Genomic DNA, 14,396 nt, shown 5'->3' on the forward strand with positions numbered 1-14,396 from the left:
CTGCATATAGTTAAACTCCAGGGTTTGTTTTACCTGTGCTATAAAGTCAATACTGAATTACATCCACTTACCAGGAGGAAGTATTCTAAGTGTCCTAGATCTTCCGTTACACAGTTACCAGCGCAATAATTTATTCTGCCGCTTGTTTTTTCCCTGTTTGGATTACAAATACTGCAGTCTAAAACTATGGGCTAGCTGAAGATATCTGAAGACAAAGAACGTTTGTCATTTTTTACAAAGCGTCATGGTTCTACTTTACATTTGGGACATTGCATTGCAACCTAGGGGGAGCCCTTGAGTATAGGTTAAATATTGCATTGTGAAAGACATTATGTTGCAATTTGGTGTGTTTGTGTTGAGGCTTCAGTGAGAAGGTGTTTGATATAGGTCTTTGAGGATATCAGACATTTTTTCCACTGTATCCCTATACTCTATACGCTGATTATTGAATCTACAGTTCCCATATCCGTGTTGATTGTCATTTACTGTTTATATATGACCACATTGTTCCTTATGTTTATTGTCAATTTCAGTAAACTTTCTGAGTGGTTGATTGATATTCTGTGCTGAGTATCTGTTATTACAGCTGGTGAAGTGACGGGTCCAAGATTAATAAGCTCCCAGACATTAGAAGAAGTCAGCATACACGCACCGAAAAATGTAAAGCATTGCAAGATTAAATTCTCTAAAAAAGGATTTCAAACAGAAATATAGAAGGTGGAAATATCATATCAATGGATTGAAAAGTGATAATTCAGAATTGATTATTGAAGTTGTGAGCACAATCAATGCCACTCAGTCAGAGGTTGACCATATTTATGGTGACATAAGAAGCATCACAAGTACTGAACCTGAAATTCGGCGGAGAAATGACACTTGTTTTGCAATCACAAACACTGCAAATGAAAGGGTTCAACACTTTCTCATTGAAGGTCCAGATTGCTCTGCTAGATTTCAGAATACTTCCCTGAATGAACATCTACTGACTGTACCTGACCCCCAAATACCCTTGTTGGAGTCTTATGTCGTTTTCGGAAAGGCAAAGTGGCCATTATGTGGAGCGCATGTTCTATCAGTTTCAGTTTGCTCCAAGGGATAGAGAATACCTTTCGGTTCCTGTGGTGGGAAGAAAGCAACACAGGGTTGCCAACCTCCCACAGAATTTCTTACTGACAAAACATGGAAAAAAAGTGTGAACCAGTAAAAAATGTAATACGTTTATTAACATAGGGAACACTCACATTTAGTAGGTGTATATAGGCGCTTAAAATGTACAATATGACCAACACAATGGTCATATTGTACATTTTAATTGCTTTATACACCTACTAAATGTGAGTGTTCCCTATGTTAATAAACGTATTACATTTTTTACTGGTTCACACTACAAGGAGTTTTTTTCTCCCTTTTTGGCTATATTGTTTGACTGCATGAGAGGATCCAGTACATCACACTGGTCATTTCCAATGATTGCTGGTTTGTGTTGTTCCCTGGATGGATGGACCACCTTCCATTCTGATCCTGACTACAGGCGTAGATGTTCCATGCATTGGTGTTTTACACCACAAGCTCTACTGACTCATTGAGCATAAGCCCATTTGAGTCCTCTTACTCTGATAAGCCTTTTCACAACCAGTGGTGGTTCTACTGTTGTTTTTTCACCTATTATTGATGTCGCGTGGATATGTCTTACTTGACCTAGAAGTCATCTTCTCCCCACTATATTTTTTTACGGACCTTTTTTTCATGTTATATTAATTTTTGTATAACAATATATAGACTCACTGAATATTGGATGTCCTGTGATATTCATGTTATTGTTCTATATCATTTTTATTTGTTGATACTCATATTTCATTTATTGACCTTTTATGTCACTTTTCCATATATTATTTAGGGTCATTATATGGAGCCTGCACTGATTGGCACTGATTGGCCCTGGTGAGCCTGCACTTGTGAGCCTGCACTGATTGGCACTGGTGAGCCAGAACTGGTGAGACTGCACTGATTTTGAACTGATGCCTGCACTCATGGGCACTGATTGGCACTGGTGAGCCGACACTGTTGAACCTGCACTAATGGGCACTGATTGACACTGGTGAGCCTGCACTGGTGAGCCGGCACTGATTGGCACTGGTGAGACTGCACTGATTTTGAACTGATTAATTTGTGCAATAAATATTCTTGAAAGCATTACAAATCTTTGTGGGTGTTTTTACATTTTAAAGTTGGGGGGGGATGCCATATATAGGATCCGCCCCAGGTGCCAAATGCTCTAGGTATGCCCCTACCCAGGACTCAAAGTGGTACAGATTCATATTGAGTTATTTGTGATAACTTTGGTTCCATTAAGAATCACACGTTGCATGATGGTGGGAGTGTACTGGCAAGCACAACATTTCTGTGACTATATGTTTAATTTCCTCTAGATGGCACATGTGTGCTTACTTGTTCATTTATTTCCCCCATCATGCATTATTACATGCTAGCTTCCTGTCTGTTTTTCTTACAACTGAAAGAAGATTATCTGTGCTGTTCTCTCCAGGTTTAAAGTGTTTTTTTTTTTGTGTGTAAAGTAAGCCATCTACTAAGAATCTTCAAGATACAATCCCCAGTTTTAGCTCACAAGCAGGCAAAAGTGGTAGGTAGATTTATTTCTGTCTAGTTATTAGTTTCAAGTCATGTGTGTTTTTAAATGTAATTTACTGTATGTCTGCATTTGTCCTGCATATTTGTTCTCTTTATTTAGTTCTATGGTGTTGATGTAAGTGTCGGTGTAAGAACTTGATATGTACATTAAACATCAGTGATAAGAACCTCAGCCTACATTGTGATTAAGGGCGGCATACATACTGCAGATTGCTGCACTTTTTACACTGTGTTCTATGTTAGAGACTCCTAAACACTGCACTGCATATACCTAGGGTTGCCAACTTTTCTCCAAGCCAAACCCGAACACTTTAACACTTTAGCGGCGGCATTTTTTTTGGGGGGGGGGGGATATACGCTATAATATTGTAAAAGACCTGGGATACTTTTGGTGACCTGAAAGAGAGTAGTAATGTGGCGCATAGCTTGCGGCAGCAAACAGTGTGCATGGCAGAATTGTGAGTGTTCTGCACGGAATGCAGGGGTCAGATATGTCCTGGGGAGAGGGCTAGTGCTAGCAGGGGGGTGGGGAGAGTTAGATATATGCTGGGGGGCAGTGGCGGCTGGTGCTCAAAATTTTTGAGGGGGCTCAAACAAACTGAAAAATTCTGAAAAAAAAAACATCAATTGCAGACTCACTGTGCCTCATAAATGCAGCCACTGTGCCCCATCAAATGCAGCCACTGTGCCCATCAAATGCAGCCACTGCGCCCATCATATACAGCCTCTGTGCCCATAAAATGCAGCCACTGTTCCCATCATATGCAGCCTCAGTGCCCATAAAATGCAGCCTCTGTGCCCATCATATGCAGCCACTTTGCCCATCATACAGCCTCTGTGCCCATCATATGCAGCCTGTGCCCATCATACAGCCACTGTGTCCATCATATGCAGCCTCTGTGCCCATCTTATGCAGCCTGTGCCCATCATACAACCTCTATGCCCATCATATGCAGCCTCTCTGCCCATCTTATGCAGCCTGTGCCCATCATACAACCTCTGTGCCCATCATACAGCCACTGTGCCCACCATATGCAGCCTCTGTGCCAATCATACATCCTCTGTGCCCATCATATGCAGCCTGTGCCCATGTTACAGCCACTGTGCCCATGTTACAGCCACTGTGCCCATGATATGCAGTCTGTGCCGATAAAATGCAGCCTTTGTGCCCATCATATGCAGCATCTGTGCCCATTATATGCAGCCACTTTGCCCATCATATGCAGCCTGTGCCCATAGTACAGCCTCTGTACCCATCATATGCAGCCTGTGCCTATCATACAGCCACTGTGCCCATCATATGCAGCCTCCGTGCCCATCATACAGCCTCTGTGCCCATCCTATGCAGCCTGTGCCCATATGTGCTGTTGGGGCTCTGGGGGGGGGGTCAGATATGTGCTGGGGGGTGCTTTGTGAGAGAAGAGGGCCAGTGCAAGGTGGAGGGGTAGGGGGGTAGGATATGTGCTGGGGGGGTGATGCTTTGGGAAGGAAGGGAGATAGTGTAAGGAGAGGTTGTCAGATTTCAGATCCAATCCACACTTCTAGCTTTATCTTCCCCCTGCCAAAGCCCCCCCAGCACATATCCTCCTAACCTCTCGATCACTCCACATATTTTCTACCTTGTCCTCCTTTCCAGTCGCTCTCTCCCCTTCCCTCTGTCCATCTACACAGTATAGAAAACTTTTTACAAACCTGATATCAGTGCGTCCCTGCTCCCCTCCTCCTTGTGTGTGTACAGAACGGAGAAGGAGGAGGAGGGGAGGAGCTTTGATTCACTGACACTGTGCTCTGCTCTGCTGAATGAAGCTGCTGTCAGGGAGGGGGGAGACATCAGATGTCACTCTTGGTGTAATCCGTGTGAATGATGTGTCCGGGTCTGGGGCAGAAGTAGACCCGAACACATCATTCAAAAACCAAACTGTCCGGAAGAAAACCGTACAGGTGGCAACCCTACATATACCATGTTGTATGCTACATTCTCTACCCAGCTGCCTGTGTACATAATGGTGCACATTACATAATCTTGACCACTGAACTCACTGTAAATACATACATATCACTGTCCTATTTGAACTATGTTGTACTATATATACTCCTGGCCATCATTTTCCATACACCATGCTGCATGTTATGTAATCTGGATCTCTACACTCATGCTGTATATTACATACTTACAGTGCCTTGAAAAAGTATTCATACCCCTTGAAATTTTCCACATTTTGTCATGTTACAACCAAAAACGTAAATGTATTTTATTTGGATTTTTTGTGATAGAACAGGGATATGTAATTAGCGGATCTCCAGCTGTTGCAAAACTACAAGTCCCATCATGCCTCTGCCTCTGGGTGTCATGCTTGTGACTGTCAGAGTCTTGCTATGCCTCATGGGACTTGTAGTTCTGCAACAGCTGAAGGTCCGCTAATTGCATATCCCTGTGATAGAACACAAGAACACAAAGTGGCACATAATTGTGAAGTGGAAGGAAAATGAAAAATGGTTTTCAACATTTTTTACAAATAAATATCTGAAAAGTGTGGCGTGCATTTGTATTCAGCCCATTTTACTCTGATACTCTGATACCCCTAACTAAAATCTAGTGGAACCAATTGCCTTCAGAAGTCACATAATTAGTAAATAGAGGCCACCTAATTTAATCTCAGTATAAATACAGCTGTTCTGTGAAGTCCTTGGAGGTTTGTTAGAGAACCTTAGTGAGCAAACAGCATAATGAAGGCCAAGGAACACACCAGACAGGTCAGGGATAAAGTTGTAAAGAAGTATAAAGCAGGGTTAGGTTATAAAAAATATCCCAAGCATTTGAACATCTCACGGAACACTGTTCAATCCATCATCCGAAAATAGAAAGTGTATGGCACAACTGCAAACCTACCAAGACATGGCCGTCCACCCAAACTAACAGGCCGGGCAAGGAGAGCAATCATCAGAGAAGTAGCCAAGAGGCCTATGGTAACTCTGGAGGAGCTGCAGGGATCCACATCTATTAGTCGTGGATTCCACAAATCTGTCCTTTATGGAAGAGTGGCAAGAAGAAAGCCATTGTTGAAAGAAAGCCATAGGAAGTCCAGTTTGCAGTTTGCGAGAAGTTATGTGGGGGACACAGCAAACTTGCAGAAGAATGCACTCTGGTCAGATGAGACCAACATTTTACTTTTTGGCCTAAAAGCTGTGTCTCAGCTGTTGTGGACTCTCCCTCTTCTCCCCTGCAGCAGCCACTGACACAGGGAGATGGAGCTGCGGATCACATGACCGAATGAGAGTGGGCTAAAAATAGGCATGTATACACAACCTCGCCATGAAAAAGCTAGTTGCTTGTGTTTGCCACCCAAAGAAAAAGTTTCCAGATTTAATGATGCTTGAAATAATAAAAAAAACTATAATGGACAGACCAGGTTGTCATCTACACAAAACTGAACAATGGAAGACTTAACCTGTAATTCCATTATAACTGCTACTCATTTTAGACACTTGAACAATTACAAAGATCGTGAAAGTTTAATTCTGTAAATATGTTTGAAACTTCTAATGCCAGTATATATTTGCTGAGCACTGTGATGGATTCTAGAGACATTCACACATTGTTAAGCAAGCATTCCAACCAATAAAAAGCACTCCAAGTAAGAATCATTCCTTTTTCTTCATAGAAAGAAAGCAGAAATATTTTCACAGTGAATAAATATAAATGGGTAAAAATACTTGCTGTAAAAGTTTCTTAAGCGATACAGTATGTGTTGTTGCTGGTTCAAATATGAGAAGACAATGCGGATGCCTTCCTGTGGCTAACCATAGTTCTTTTACTTAAACATACATTGCTACTAAAACTAAGCCTACTACAGTGCCTTGAAAAAGTATTTATACACTTGGAAATTGTCCACATTTTGTCATGTTTCAACCAAAAAGTAAATGTAATTTTTTGGGATTTTTGGTGATCGAACAACACAAAGTGGCACATAATTGTGAAGTGGAAGGGAAAATATAAATGATTTTCAACATTTTTTACTAATAAATATCTGAAAAGTGTGGCATGCATTTGTAATCAGCCCCTTTTACTCTGATAACCCTAACTAAAATCTATGGAACAACTGGCTTCAGAAGTCACCTAATTAGTAAATAGAGTCCACCTGTGTGTAATTTAATCTCAGTATAAATACAGCTGTTCTGTGAAACCCCCTGAGGTTTGTTAGAGAACCTTAGTGAACAAACAGCATAATGAAGGCCAAGGAACAGCTTTGAACATCTCATGGAACACTGTTCAATCCATCATCCGAAAATGGAAAGAGTATGGCACAACTGCAAACCTACCAAGACATGGCCGTCCACCCAAACTGACAGGCCGGGAAAGGAGAGGATTCATCAGAGAAACAGCCAAGAGGCCCATGGTAACTCTGGAGGAGCTGCAGAGATCCACAGCTCAGGTGGGAGAATCTGTCCACAGGACAACTATTAGTCTTGGATACCACAAATCTGTCCTTTATGGAAGAGTGGCAAGAAGAAAGCCATAAGAAGTCCCGTATGCAGTTTGCAAGAAGCCATGTGGGGGGGCACAGCAAACATGTGGAAGAAGGTGTTCTGGTCAGATGAGACCAAAATTTAACTTTTTGGCCTGAAAGCAAAATGCTATGTGTGGCGGAAAACTAACACTGGACATCACCCTGAACATACCATTGCCACCGCGTAACATGGTGGTGACAGCATTATGTTGTGGGGATGTTTTTCTTCAGCAGGGACAGGGAAGCTGGTCAGAGTTGATGGGAAGATGGATGGATGGAGGTAATCTTATGCCGCGTACACACGGTCGGACTTTTCGTCTACAAAAGTCCAACGGACGCTGACGGACTAAAGCTGGCTGGTAATCCGATCGTGTGTGGGCTTCTCCGGACTTTCAACGGACTTTTTTAGCCTCAAATCCGACGGACTTTAGATTTGAAACATGCTTCAAATCTTTACGTCGTAAGTACGACGGACCCCGAAATCCGCTCGTCTGTGTGCTAGTCCGACGGACAAAAACCCATGCTAGGGCAGCTATTGGCTACTGGCTATGAACTTCCTTATTTTAGTCCGGTGTACGTCATCACGTACGAATCCGTCGGACTTTTGTGTGGTCGTGTGTAGGCAAGTCCGTTCGTAAGAAAGTCTGCCGCAAGTCCGCCGAAGGTACGTCGGAAGTCTGTCGGACAGGCTGTCGGACTTTTGTAGACGAAAAGTCCGACCGTGTGTACGCGGCATTAGAATAAAACTTGTTATGCCGTGTACACGCGGTCGGACTTTTCAGCTACAAAAGTCCGACAGCCTGTCTGACAGACTTTCAACGGATTTTTGGCAGACTTTCGACGGACTTTCTAACGACCGGACTTGCCTACACACGATCACACCAAAGTCCGATGGATTTGTACGTCATGACGTACACCGGACTATAATAAGGAAGTTGATAGCCAGTAGCCAATAGCTGCCCTAGTGTCAGTTTTTCTCCGTCGGACTAGCATACAGATGAGCGGATTTCTGGGTCTGGCGGAGTTACGACGTAAAGATTTGAAGCGTGTTCCAAATCTAAAGTCCGTCAGATTTGCGACTGGAAAGGTCCGCTGAAGGTCCGGTGAAGCCCACACACGATCGGATTGTTCGCCGGATTTGGTCCGTCGGCGTCCGTTAGACCAGTCCGGTCGAAAAGTCTGACCATGTGTACGCCCCATTAGAGTCTGAAAAAGACTTGAGACTGTGGCGGAGGTTCACCTTCCAGCAGGACAACGACCCTAAACATACAGCCAGAGCTACAATGAAATGGTTTAGGTCAAAGCATATTCATGTGTTAGATTGGGTTAATCAAAGTCCAGACACAAATCCAACTGAAAATCTGTGGCAAGACTTGAAAATTGCTGTTCAGACACTCCCCATCCAATCTGACAGAGCTTGAGCTATTTTGAAAAAAAGAATGGCTAAAAATTCCACTCTAGATGTGCAAAGCTGGTAGAGACATCACCAAAAAGACTTGCTGCTGTAATTGCAGCGAAAGGTGGTTCTAAAAAGTATTGACTCAGGGGGGCTGAATACAAATGCATACCATACTTTTCACATATTTATTTGTAAAAAAATTTGAAAACCATTTATCTTATTTTCTTATTATATAATATTATTTATTTTCCTTTCACTTCACAATTATGTGCCACTTTGTGTTGGTGTATCACATAAAATCCCAATAAAATATATTTAATTAAAAAATGTTAAGGGGTATGAATACTTTTTCAAGGCACTGTATGTACAATGTCTTAAACTACTTTATAAAAAATAGAAACAATTTATTTTATAGGAATGCACAGTTTATGATTCTGCATTATGATGACATTTAGCTGTTTAAGATAATTCATTGTTACTTCAACTTTCTCTTAGCTGTATGTTACAGTCAAACCCCTATTAGCAGGATTGTGGCATATTGATATTCTGTAAGATCAAAACAACATAACCAGCAATCATCAAGGTCAACTTTATTTCACGCTGCAGCTATTTACATAGAATGATGGTTTCCTATTGATCTTGATTCCAAGAAAATACAGTGTCATCGTCTAATCTCTGGACATCATGGCTTTAACTAGATAATTGTATAACAGATACCCGAGGCCAGGTGACAGATGCACACCGTTGGGGTCAGGAGTGCACCGCTAAGGTAGTGGACCCTATGGCTGACCGCTGTGGATGGAACTCTGGGTGGTTCAGGAAAGCAGATCCACTGGAGCACCAACACGGATCCCACTGGGAGATAGAGCATAAGATTCCCCAGGGCACGGAGTCTAAGAGCCAGCAGGGGTTCACCAGAGCCTCTAGTGTTGAGGATGGACTGCACTGCAACTGGTTCCAGGATGTGGCCCCCAGGGCCTCTCAGCTCACGCTCAGGGTAGGCTACTGGAGGATAGAGAGGAAGCAGCAGTCCAGGACAACAAGGGATAGTCAGGAGATAAGCCAAAGGTCGGGGCAACTAGCAGACAAGGATAGATAAAGAACATGCCAATGGTCAGGGTAACAAACAGGCAGGGATAGTCACAGAACAAGCCAAGATCAGTAAACAGAAACAGACGTAGAGCACACGCAAGAAGCACGCAGAAAGCCAAACACACAATATTGCTTGGGCAAGGCAGGCTTGGACAGCACAGTGTTAAATAGTGTATCCTGTATGTAGAGGCTAGGGTGGAGCCACGCTGAGGAAAGATTACTTAACCATGCAGGTGCGAGAGTGCAGGCCCTAAGGCTGAACACAGACCCAGAGGTAAGCAGACAGACAGGGCATGAAGGTATTACTGGTGATTCATGACAATACCTTGGACCATACTTAGTGGTTGAATTAAGTATTTAAATACATTTACACAATTTTTTTTTCACGGAGGAAGTCGGGTCAGGGCAGGGGGAGGGGCACTGAAGCTCAAGAGGCACTTACTTATGTACTCTTATGTACTCTTCCTTCTCATTGTTTCATGCTGGGAGCTGGTATTATTAACCCCTTCAAACATTTTTTCATTACATCACTTCCGAGTTACTAGATCCAACAACCTGATCAAAGCCAATCCTGGGTTTGTTCGGGTCGCTGGCCAGCTGGCGGACTTGCCGGCTGGTCGCTCGGGGCTCCTGGTGGGATGGGAGAGCCTGGGCGGGAGGGAAGTACGTCTCCTCCCGCTGCTTGTGATAAGCCGAGCGGCTGATTAGCCGCATCGGTTGTTATTACAAGAAAGCCGACCGTCAGCTCTGAAAACATTACCGGGGTGATGCCTGCAGCTGCAGTCATCACCCCGGTACAAACCCTTGAAGCTGAAGGCCGCATATTTGCGTTACGTTGGCGTGAAGGGGTTAATCAGCCATGTGATGCTGCTGTTTGTTGTCAAAAAAGGAGACCCATGGAATGTCCTTCACCTCCCAGCTATATATAAATATAAAACAACTCTAAAAAGCCACATGTATGAAAGATGGAGTTGTTGCCATTTGTAAAGGGGCGGAGTTAGTAAGATGACCACCCCCATGTGGGGGCGCCAGAAATATTTCTGCACCCAGGCATCTGTGACCCTAGGATCGGCCCTGCTGATGGGCACTGATGAGGCAGCACTGATGGGCATTGATGAGGTGGTACTAATAGGCGGCACTGATGGGTACTGATGAGCACTGATGAGGCGGTACTGATGAGGTGGCGCTGATGGGCACTGATGAGGCTGCACTGACTGGCACTGATAGGCGGCACTGATGGTTGGCACTGATGGGCACTTATGAGGTGGCAATGATGGGCTGCACTGATGGACACTGATAGGCTGCACTGATAGGTGGCACTGATGAGCACTGATGAAGTGGCACTGATGGGCCCTGATAGGTGGCACTGATGGACACTGACAGGTAGCACTGATGGGCAGTGACAGGTGGCTCTGATGGGCACTGATAGGCGGCACTGACAGGCAACACTGATAAGCACTGATAGGCAGCACTCCCCGTCCACTCAGCGGTGGTAAGGAAAGGGGAAGATGATGAAGGAGGTGGGCGGGCAGTGAGAGCAAGCCGCGCTCATCACAGCACTGCCCACCAGAGGAGGGCGCGGTTCGCACAAAGAAGCATGAATCCTGCTCCAGTAGGCCACAAAGCTGCGGCCTCAATTATCAGCCAGCCCAACCTTTTTCCACGCACCTGTGGCGGGGCCACATGGGAGGAATCCAAACAGCTGCTGCGGTGTAGCCCAGGGGCCAGGATGCAATTTCCAGTTACCATTGCGACCTGGCATCTGGGTTTTGTTGAGCCCTGATTTATTGCCTTAAACCATCATGCTCACCCTAAGGCCCCTTTCACACGAGGCGGACTCCCCTTCCACGGATTCCGCCTCTGTCCGCCGGCTCAGCGGGAGATCAGTCCGTTGATCTCCGCTGAGCCGGCGGATGACAGGTCCCTCTCTGCTCACTGAGCGGGGAGGGGCTTGTCAGGCGCTGCTGCTGCCTATGGAGGGATTGGATGAAAACGGACAACATGTCCGTTTTCATCAGATCTCGCCCGATCCGATCCGCCAGCGACGGACCTGGACGTAGGGCCATCCGTCTGCTTTTAGCGGATCGGATCGGATGTCAGCGGACATGTCTCCGCTAACATCCGTCGCTCCATAGGCTAACATGGAGCGCCCGTTCAGGTCCGCCGTCAAAACTGACAGGCGGACCTGAACGTGTGAAAGGGGCCTAATGCTGGGCAATGGTCAATGTGGGAGTACATGATCGTAATGATTTTAACTTCATACCAGAACTATCAACTGTTTTTTAGATAATGATTAGATGTTGTCTGTTTAAAGCAGAACTAAAATCTCTCAAAATTAACTATTTTTAATCTTTAAACTGCTAGCCTTAGTAAATAGATAGGGATATATATTATATTTACTTGTTTTAATCTTTTAAACATTTCTTTAGTTGCCTTCTGGTTTCTGGCCTGGGCCAAAATTATGTCAATTATCCCAGGAGTCTTCCTGGACATTGTTTTTCTTTCATCTGGAGGGAAAAGAGGGGCTTTCTCAGCCAAGCGCACCCTCCTGCCTGCATGCCTGAGCTAAGAGCAGATGGATTCAAGGAAGTAAATTCTACATGAATCATCTGCTTTTAATCAAGATGACCAAGAAGTTATCAAGAAATGCCAGGGTTGTGTTTTTCAATTTTTTTTTCTCAACAAAATGAAGCATGGAGACATTAATGGATGGACAAGTTTGCTTTGCATATTAAAAAAAATATTAAATGACATTTTCAGTTTGTGATGCTAAAATACAGTTTCATTCCACTTTAAGTAGGCAGAATGGCAACCATGTATATGAACGCATGGCGTGGCAAAAATGGGGATCTGAACCCAAAGAACAGGATGGAGCTACAGCTGTAAATTATAGCTGTTGCTATGTGGTACAGTTTAAATGTAATAATGTAACAATTTATCAATTCAGAATATTACTATATTTTTAAAGTGGAGGTCCAGTCAAAAATGAAAATGTTTCTATTATTTATATGTAAAATATCTTTAACATTATTCATTTTCTGTATAGCTGCCAAGCTTAGAAAGTCTAATCAAAGCCAGACATTCAGCTTCTTCCTGTTTTTCAGAGACAACCTTACTTCCTTATTTCTGAATTCTGCATGGGGGCCTCTCACTTCCTGAAAACGTTGTCCTACTCTTGTCTTGCCCAGCCCCGCCTCATCCCTCCTATACTTAGACAGAGAAGGAGAACTTCATGTCTTCACAGCCTCGTTTTGGTTCCTAGCTGCCTGAGAGAGACAGAGAACAGGCAAGCCTGGTAAGTATGTTCTGCTCACTGCAGCACATGGCACACACAGAGACTCACAGACTTCTTACAAACCGTTATATGGCTTCAACTTTCAAGTGGAAGTCCAGTCAAAAAAAAAATTTTTTCCCATCTATGCGCCTTTGAAAATCAGCGACTTTAAAAAAGGTGCCTGCACTACTTTGATGCAACTTTTGATGCGACTTTGATCCAGAGGATAAAGTTGGATGAAAGTTGCACTCAAAGTCGCACACTAAATCGCGCCGCTTTGGAGTCGCAATAGTGGAAACGTAGCCTAAGGCTAGAGTGAAACTTTGAGTGCAGCTTTGATCCAACTTTATGCTCTCTGGATCAAAGTTGCATCAAAGCATTGCAGGTACCTTTTCAAAATCTCATAGATGGGAACGGGTGCCATTGAAATCAATGGGCTGTGACTTGTCGTGCAACTTTATGTGTCCAAAGTCGCATGACAAGTCATATTAGTGGAAACGGAGCCATATGGCCAGTACACACAATCCGCAAAAATCAGACGACAGATCGTCCGACTTTTTTCGCTGAATAGTCGCAAGTAGAAATTGAATAGGTTACTAAAGTCACGAAAATTCTCGTACAACAGAAAAAAAAACAGAAGTGGTGTGTTGTAATGTATTTGTATTGTATTTTCGGACGACAACTGTACTGACTAAACGAAAATCGTACGATCTGGTATAGTACGAGGAAAATTTTCATGCTCGTCCGATCGAATAATATCGGATGAATTGTCGTCATTTGCTCTCGAAAGCTCTGTACTAACGATCCGATTATCGTATGATCGCGTCGAATAGCGCTGTCAGAGTGGAGGAGGTTTGGCCACAACAAGTGCGGCCCTCCCCTCAGAGAAGAATGCGGTGGAGCATGCCCCTGGAGCGTCTTGTGGCTGTGGGAGGTGTAGAGGAGGATACCAGGCAGGCGGGAGGAGCCGAACAGGACGGCATGAAAGCGGGGCCCAGGAGACGGACAAGACAGAAAGCCCTGCTCGCAGTCACCAGCCAGGAGAAGGGGCAGAGGGTGTACCGAACCATGGGGGGGGGGGAGCTGCTGAAGAGATCGGCGTCGCTCGCACCAGCAGGCAGTCTACAAGCGACAGCTATCCCACAGTTGTCGGTTGCCCAGAGTGACCTGGTCGCGGGTGCACTTTTCAACAGTATGCAGCCAAACCTGAGTATACCAGCTGTGGCAACTTCACCAGCTGTGCAGAGTGAATCTTCTCTGTCTAATGCTTTGCCTGATATTCTGGTAAAAAATGATGATAGGATCGGTCGTGGGACAGAGGGATCAAATTCAGGAAACATGGTGAAAATGGGAGGAGTTTATAACCTCAGTAAACTTATCAAATTACATGTAGAGTAATATGGTGGAACCATTATAGGGGGAGAGGAGGGGAGAGAGAGGAAGAAGGGGTAGGGGTAGGGTGGGGGGGAGGAGT

Source organism: Aquarana catesbeiana, linkage group LG02 (genome assembly GCF_042186555.1).
Source record: "Aquarana catesbeiana isolate 2022-GZ linkage group LG02, ASM4218655v1, whole genome shotgun sequence".
Lineage (NCBI taxonomy): Eukaryota > Metazoa > Chordata > Amphibia > Anura > Ranidae > Aquarana > Aquarana catesbeiana.